Below are 8,235 nucleotides of genomic sequence, written 5' to 3'. Positions count from 1 at the left end.
ATGTGCGCTGCTCTGATGGAGAGAAAGTGACGGTCTGCCCATAACAGGAGATTCGCTGCTTGCTTGTACAAAGCCCTGGAACGTATGCCTCCTTGGTGATTTATGTACGAGACCACAGACATGTTGTCGGTGCGAATCAGTACGTGCCGCTGTTCCAGCTGTGGCCGAAAATTCTTTAAAGCTAAGAAAACTGCTTCCAGCTCCAAACGGTTTATGTGCCACCGGCTCTGAGGTTCTGACCACAGCCCTGAAGCCGGCATGCCCTCGCACACTGCTCCCCAGCCGCGAGTCGACGAGTCCGTCGTGACCACGACACGTGACGTCATCAAGCCCAGGGGAACCCCCCGGCTGAGGAGATATTTGCGCCACGGCCTCAGGGCTTCAATGCAGCCGTGGGAGACCGCGATTCGCAAACGGTCCGAAGTCCATGCTGTCCAATTGGCTCGAGATTTCAGCCATAACTCCAAGTGACGAAACAGTTTGTCTATATGGCTGTCTATAGTGTGTCCTCTGACTGAGCTAAGATCAGCCAGTCATCCAAATAATTGAGAACGAGCATCCCGCTCGCTCTGAGGGGGGCGAGTGCTGCGTCCATGCACTTCCCGATCGCGTAGGCTACTCTTCCCTCCTCTCTGGGCTGTCAGGACGGCAGCTTGGCAGCTGACGGCGGGCGGGAGTCACGAGACATCAGGTGACTCCTCACCTGGCTGATAAGACGCGCGCCTGGGCATCAGGTGACTCCTTGCCTTCGCGTGCTTTTCCGCACAGTCGCATCAGGTGACTCCTTGCCTTTGCGCGCTTTTCCAAGCAGGGGCATCAGGCGACTCCTCGCCTTTGTGCGCTTTTCCAAGCAGGGGCATCAGGCGACTCCTCGCCTTTGTGCGCTTTTCCAAGCAGGGGCATCAGGCGACTCCTCGCCTTTGTGCGCTTTTCCAAGCAGGGGCATCAGGTGACTCCTTGCCGCTTTACTGCTGGTGAGTGGGTAAGCGACTGAAGCGCTTGTCGCCGCACTGAAGCGGGGGCTGCATATCACCCTGAATGAGTGAGAGAGCGGAGTCCTCTACACACGGCAGCCGCTGATGAGGGGCTGGTATCGGGGAGCTGCACACTTTTTAGACAGTGGGTCGTGCGGCATCTGCGGCGACATGAGAACCCTTAGCTCCAGTATCTGCACTCGGCTCTCTGCTTGAAACATGAACTCATCACCAGAGTCCTTATGGTCCACCACTGATTGAGGGCAGACGGACTCATCTGGCATCTGAAGAAAAATGTCATACTCACCTGAACGCTGCAGAGGAGCGGCAATCCAGGCACCGCCCTCTGATGAGCGAACCTTAAGTGAGCTGCAATAGTTTATAAGCCATATTCTTAGGTTATTCAGCAAATAACCAGATTGGGGGAAGTCGTGGCCTAATGGTTAGAGAAATTCCGAGTATGGGTCACCATACTTGGCCACATGTCACGTCACCGTCACCGTCACCTCAAAGTGAAGGAGAAGATTCTGACGTAATTGTCGCGTGCACCGTAATGCTGCTCTGCTCGTGTTCATCTTCAGTTCTCTCTTCACAGCAGTTCAGTCAGTGTACTGTTTGAGTAAATGAATTACTCCGGGATATTGGTTTATTTCGACACAGAGGGAGCCACGTTAAAAAAGTGAATAACTTAAGTAATTTGTCGATTAATGCTTACTGGAGACGCAAACCATTTCAAACGATTCAGTCCGATTTGGTGAACTGGTTCAACAGGTTCACTAAGAAGAACCGGTTAAATCGAACTATTCGTTCGCGAACCGGACATCATTACTAGATGAAGCTGGATCATAAATGATTCGCGCGAACGCATTTAGGCAGATCGGGGATCGGCGCATTCCTTTCAAAAACGAAAGTAACGTTAATCCTCTGCGTCTTCAGCGGCTCAGATGTCGGGAGTAAATGACGACCGCTATGTTCATTATTACATCCAGCAACAAATCACCTCACTCGCTTAATCGGAGACATTCTTGTCGACACAATGGCGGACTGATGACAGCTCACTCAGGGCGGGTCTAAGGTAAGACGGACTTGTCAATCAACTATCGTGGGAGCGGCCTGTGCAGAACTACGTCATTCTGCCAGGCAGGAATGGGCAGTATTTCAAAATACTATTTTGTATTTAAATACATTTAAGCTTAGTATTTTTGTATTTTTAAAATACAAAAATACTTTTTGCCAATCAACCTCTTAATTAGACTGGTGATTTCCTGGATCAACAAGTATACAAAATACTAAATACAAAAATACTAAGATTAAATGTATTTAAATACAAAATACATTTGACTTTTTCCAAAAGTATTTAAATACAAAATAGTATTTCAAATATATTTGAAATACTGCCGATCCCTGCAGGAAATCAGCAGTCTAATAAGGAGGTTGATTGGCAAAGTACCTTATGTATTTTGAAAATACAAAAATACTAAGATTAAATGTATTTAAATGCAAAAAGGTATTTAAAAACAAAATAGTATTTTGTATTTCAAATACTGCCCATCCCTGCTGCCAGGAATCTCATAACAGCCTGATTTGAGAAAGGGGATTTTAAAATAGGGATTTAAAAAAAAACACTGGGTGGATTTTTATCATTATATATACCACACATTTATGTTCAAACAACAACAAAAGTGAATTTTGCATCCGATGACCCCTTTAAGCAATTTAATTTGTATTAAAATAAAATAAAGTAAAATATGAATTATATAGTTAATATTCATACATATAAATCAGATGGCTTCCTTTGAAGGGTGCTGAGGTGCCTTAGTGGGCTTTACCTGGTTGTGCAACTATATACTCTATATACGTAGTTGCTCTAGTATTGATGTTGGTGTCAAGAAACTTGTCTTTTTTTCTACACCTGGAAGTAGTGAGGTGTTAACATGGAGAAAGTTGCCTCTGCATCTATCATAACATCTAGCCATGTTACTAAACTCATGAGGCACATGCATCAGTTCTGTGATGATGAAACTGATTTGAGTCAGATTTCAGACTGCTGCCTTCCTGGATTATTCACAGAATAATTTAAATTGTATGCTAAAGTAAATATTGGAGACAGTTTTTTAAGCTCCCTGAAAGCATAAGTAGAAAGTAATTTACTTAAAACAATTAGTCTCACTGCTGCTTTCCTGCATGCAAAACCTGGTAACTGCTTTCCACAAATAAACAAGAGTGTTAAATAGAGTGAAAGCCTTCAGTAAAACACCTCCAGAATTAAACATGGGAGGTCCTGAGTGATGCTGCAGCAGCTAATTGTGGAAAAAAAGGGTGAAAAAACCCAGACTTCCTCTTCTCCTCACTATGCTTCTGATCTTGAACGATGGTAATCAACACCCCTGTATTTTTCTAGCTGATGTCAAACACCGCGGCAGAGCCCTCTAGCGGATGACAGGAAGATGACAACTGTTCACACACCAGTCAGAATGTATAAAAAGGGTTACATGTATGGCAAGCCGTTTTAACATTTAATCTATAAGCCGTACTAGTATCTATTTTCATGGTACTAGTATCTATTTTTTAGATACTAGTATCTTTTCCATTAAGTACTAGTACTTATTCATTAACGAATAAGTGCTAGTAACTTTACAAAATACATTTGTACCTAAAGAATAAACACTAGTACCTAAAGAATAAGCACTAGTAGCTAAAGAATAAGCACTAGTACCTAATGAATAAGTACTAGTACTTAATGGAAAAGATACTAGTATCTAAAAAATAGGTACTAGTACCATGAAAATAGATACTAGTACGGCTTATAGATTAAATGTTACAATGGCTTTCCATATTACATGTGTTTATTAGCTTGGGATCGAAACGGAAAATGTTCAAGAAGAAGAGTACATGTAAGAGGAAGTCTCTGATGAGATCTATGCTGTGTTATCCACGTTTTTCTCCATGTGAGGGGGAAGGTATGCGAAGAACCTCTAGGCAATATAGGTGTATTGTGAGGATGTTACTTTCGGTTGAAAGCCTATTTTATAGTGCACAAAGCATATAAGCTATGACTTGCCAGAGCTTCTATTTATATCTGATATGATTTGACTGATCCAGAATATTGAAATCTACGGAAATGCTAATTCAGAATAAATGTGTTATTAATTTCCACCCTCTAAGTGTTTTACTGAAAATTTTAACAACATGGGCTAATTTTAATTAAATTGACAAGTCCGTCTTACCTTAGACCCGCCCTGAGTGAGCTGTCATCAGTCCGCCATTGTGTCGACTCCGGTGCAGAGGAAGACAAGAATGTCTCCGATTAACTACACCGTTCATTTAAAGGGATAGTTTGCCCAAAAATGAAAATTCTGTCATTAATTACTCACCATCATGTCGTTCTAAACCTGTAAGAATTTCGTTCATCTTTGGAACACAAATTAAGATATTTTTGATGAAATCTGAGAGCTCTCTGACCATCCCATAGACAGCAACACAACTGAAATGTTCCCAGACCCAGCAAGGACATCGATAAAATAGTCCATGTGTCATCAGTGGATCAACTACAATTTTGCGAAGCTACGAGAATACTTTTTGTGTGCAAAGAAAACAAAAATAATTTATTCAACAATTCTTCTCCCAGAATGAACGTCTTCCGCCATTTTGGAGAGTACCACGTCACATGCGCACACTTTCACCTGAATGTAAACAATGCTGATTACGTTGACTATGTTCTAGGGAAATTGTGTGCATGTGTCGTGGTACTCTCCAAAATGGTGGAAGACGGGGAGAAGAATTGTTGAATAAATTATTTTTGTTTTCTTTGCGCACAAAAAGTATTCTCATAACTTCGCAAAATTGTAGTTGAACCACTGATGACACAATTTTATCAATGTCCTTACTACGTTTCTGGGTCTGAGAACATTTCAGTTGCGTTGCTGTCTATGGAGGGTCAGAAAGCTCTCAGATTTCATCAAAAATATTTTAACCTCTTAAAGGGTTAGTTCACCCAAAAATGAAAATTAGCCCATAAATTACTCACCCTCAAGTCATCCTAGGTGTATATGACTTTCTTCTTTCAGACGAATCCAGTCGGAGTTATATTAAAAATTGTCTTTGATCTTTCAAGCTGTTTAATGGCACTCAGCGGGTGTTGCAGTGCTTCAGTCCAAAATAAGTGAAATAAAAAGCGCCCATCCATAAAAAAAGCATCTCACACGGCTTCGGGGGGTGAACAAAGGCCTCCTGTAGCGAATCGATGCGCTTTTGTAAGAAAAATATCCATATTCAAAACGTAATAATCACTTTAATGTAGCTTGCGCCAACAGTTGTACGCAGAAGCAGCTCCAGGTGGATGACGTATGAGTTCAGCGTTGCGCATGCGCCGCCGGTGAGTCTCGTGAAAACCAACGTTTGTTAACAGGAGCAAAGGAGGCAAAGTTTCCTTACTTTAGCAAAGGAAAACCAGCCTCCTCTTGGCTTATATCGAAATCCTCCGACATTCTTCTTTACAAATCCTCGTTTTGTTCTTCTAATTCGTGACGATTGTTTTGGTTTGATCTCTCCGCTGCGCTTCCGCATTCGTCACTTCCGCATTCTTCTTTACAAATCCTCGTTTTGTTCTTCTAATTCGTGACCATTGTTTTGGTTTGATCTCTCCGCTGCGCTTCCGCATTCGTCACTTCCAAGCGGCGCATGCACAACACCGACGTCTTACGTCATCCGCCCGGAACTGCTTCCGTTTACAACAGTGAGCGCAAGCTTAATTAAATTGATTATTACGTTTTGAATATGGATATTTTTCTGATGCACTGCAACACCCGCTGAGTGCCATTAAACAGCTTGAAAGATCAAAGACAATTTTTAATATAACTCCGACTGGATTCGTCTGAAAGAAGAAAGTCATATACACCTAGGATGACTTGAGGGTAAGTAATTTATGGGCTAATTTTCATTTTTGGGTGAACTAACCCTTTAAGACCCGGCAAAACATTCTAGGAAAAAATGTGTATTTTTTCATGCCATTACATTGTTTAGAGCATTAAAAAAAATAAAATTATATTTTATTCATAAGTTATGCTACGTCCTTGGAAGAGGACATCGGGACTCATTTAAAAAAATAAAATAAAATACATGAATGAACATGCATAGGCAAAAACAATTGACTTTTTTTTAAAATCACCAATACATTTTTAGTTTTCAGGATTTAATTTTTATATGTGTAGGGTATGAATCTATCAAACTAAAAGTATTTATTTTTATAGGAAAACCAGCTGTGCTCTTTTGGGATATATCTTTATTTTACACTCGTTGACTGCTATACTGAAGTCCGGGATCAGTGGCGTTATGCAGTGAGGTGGTAGAGGAGATAAAAATAATATAGGCCCTTTTTTCCCCGTCACACCAACCTAATAAAAAATAGTGTAACTTTAGTTTCAAATGCAAGCTTTGCAGTTGACTTGCTTATAAAGTATGTTCTTCTAAATCCGGTCTCTGGAACGGAACAAGCTGCTTTTAGCTGTTTCTTCTTTGCTAATACCATTTTTTCCCATTCTTGATGACTTTGGTAAATGTCATTGGGGCGCGCACACATCTCTTCCCTCAGACAGGAGAAAGCGTTCGAGAAGATGAACGGCAAAATGTCAAGGAGACCTTCGCATGCCAGCGGCTTTAAAACTTCACCCGCCTTCGCAAAGGTTATTTCACATTTTTGCTGATAATGAAAGAATTGTTACGATGGCTGTTGAGATGGGAGACGGTTCCCACCTAGTGATTTCAAAGACGAGCTGAAAATCAGAAAAGTTAAAGGTGCTTTAAGCCATTTTCCCAACTTCCATTGGACCCAATCGCGTAAATTTAAGGATTGACAGGAGCGTTTCTGATTGGCTAAAAAATGCGGGCCACTCCCTTGAATTTGTTGTTTACAGAGTCAGTCTAGAGTCGTGTCGGATAGATCATATTTATGTATTAACGCCACCACAAAGTCGTTATTACGAGTGGGAAACTCGAAATTTTCTTTAAGCCCAGAGTTTCGAGTTAGGGGCATATCAGTGAGAAAACATGTCTTGTGCAATGGATGCAGCCAAAGACTATAGATATGCAGCATCTGTATTGATGGTAAATTTGCTGAAATGAATAAAATGATAATTTTTTTGTCATGTACAATAAAACTATACAAGTTACATGTACAAAATATTACATCGTTGTATAATTACCGTATATATAATGATTCAGTTTACATAAATTGAATAAAAGCAGAAAAAAGCAAAAACACAATGACATTCATTATTCATCATTTTGTAGGTGTAGAGTAAAAACAAATGATGTAGAAAAGTTAAATCGCCATCTTGTTCTGACCAAAGTGACTTGAACGCACCTAATGTCGTAATTATGACTTGTCAACTCGTAAATATGAACTTCCCAGGAGGACTTGAATGCACCAAGAGACTAATATGACATTTCAAGACACCTTTAGGTGTGATGATATCTGTCAGGTAATGTGTTGTATTCATACAAATATTGCTTACAGCACCTTTAAGCTGTGATTAATTGAGATTACATTAGAAGTTTTGGCAAACTTGGAGAAACAGGTCAGGCGCTCATTAGGAGGAACTTTATCAAAGAAAGTAAAGGATTTAGTTACTTGCACCCCAGAATCAGAATGAACAATGATTTCAACTGTATTTTTGAGTGTGTGAGAGAAAAAACATGAAGGAGGTCTGCAAAGGTATATTTCATTCAATGCTATTCCTGTATCTATTTCCTGCAGAGACATGATTGGTCACAGTTGAGTGACAGCAGTGCTGTATTCAGTAGCGATGGCTTTAAAACAGACTTATGTTTGGTGGATCAGGCTGTCCGTCACCCCAGGGGTCAGTCTCACAAATCAGTCATCCATCTTCCTGACCTCTGACCTTCCTGTGGACATGGGCCTATGTGTCAGATCGAACTGCAGGTAGAATATAATGAGTATGTGAGGGGAGAAAGTGTCAGTGTGCTGAAGAAGATCTACTGCAGGTCAGACGAGGGAGTTCTGAAACAGAAACACACACACACTGAGAGAGAATTATTAGCTCTCTGTCAAAACCTCTCTTTAAATGTTTTTTCTTGGTGCCACACACACATGTGGACTCTGTCATAAGAAGAGCTGTCTGCACTTTGCGATATCTGGAAATGGATGTCATTTAGAGGAACCAAAATAGCAGGTACATATCACTGAGAGCTGCTATCAGTTGTTTTTGGTTCACCTACAGCAGATGGAGGGTTTGGGCCCTGG

The sequence above is a fragment of the Sinocyclocheilus rhinocerous genome, unplaced genomic scaffold (genome assembly GCF_001515625.1).
Source record: "Sinocyclocheilus rhinocerous isolate Xijiao unplaced genomic scaffold, SAMN03320098_v1.1 scaffold1063, whole genome shotgun sequence".
Taxonomy (NCBI): Eukaryota; Metazoa; Chordata; class Actinopteri; order Cypriniformes; family Cyprinidae; genus Sinocyclocheilus; species Sinocyclocheilus rhinocerous.
Note: the sequence above shows the minus strand (reverse complement) of the source record.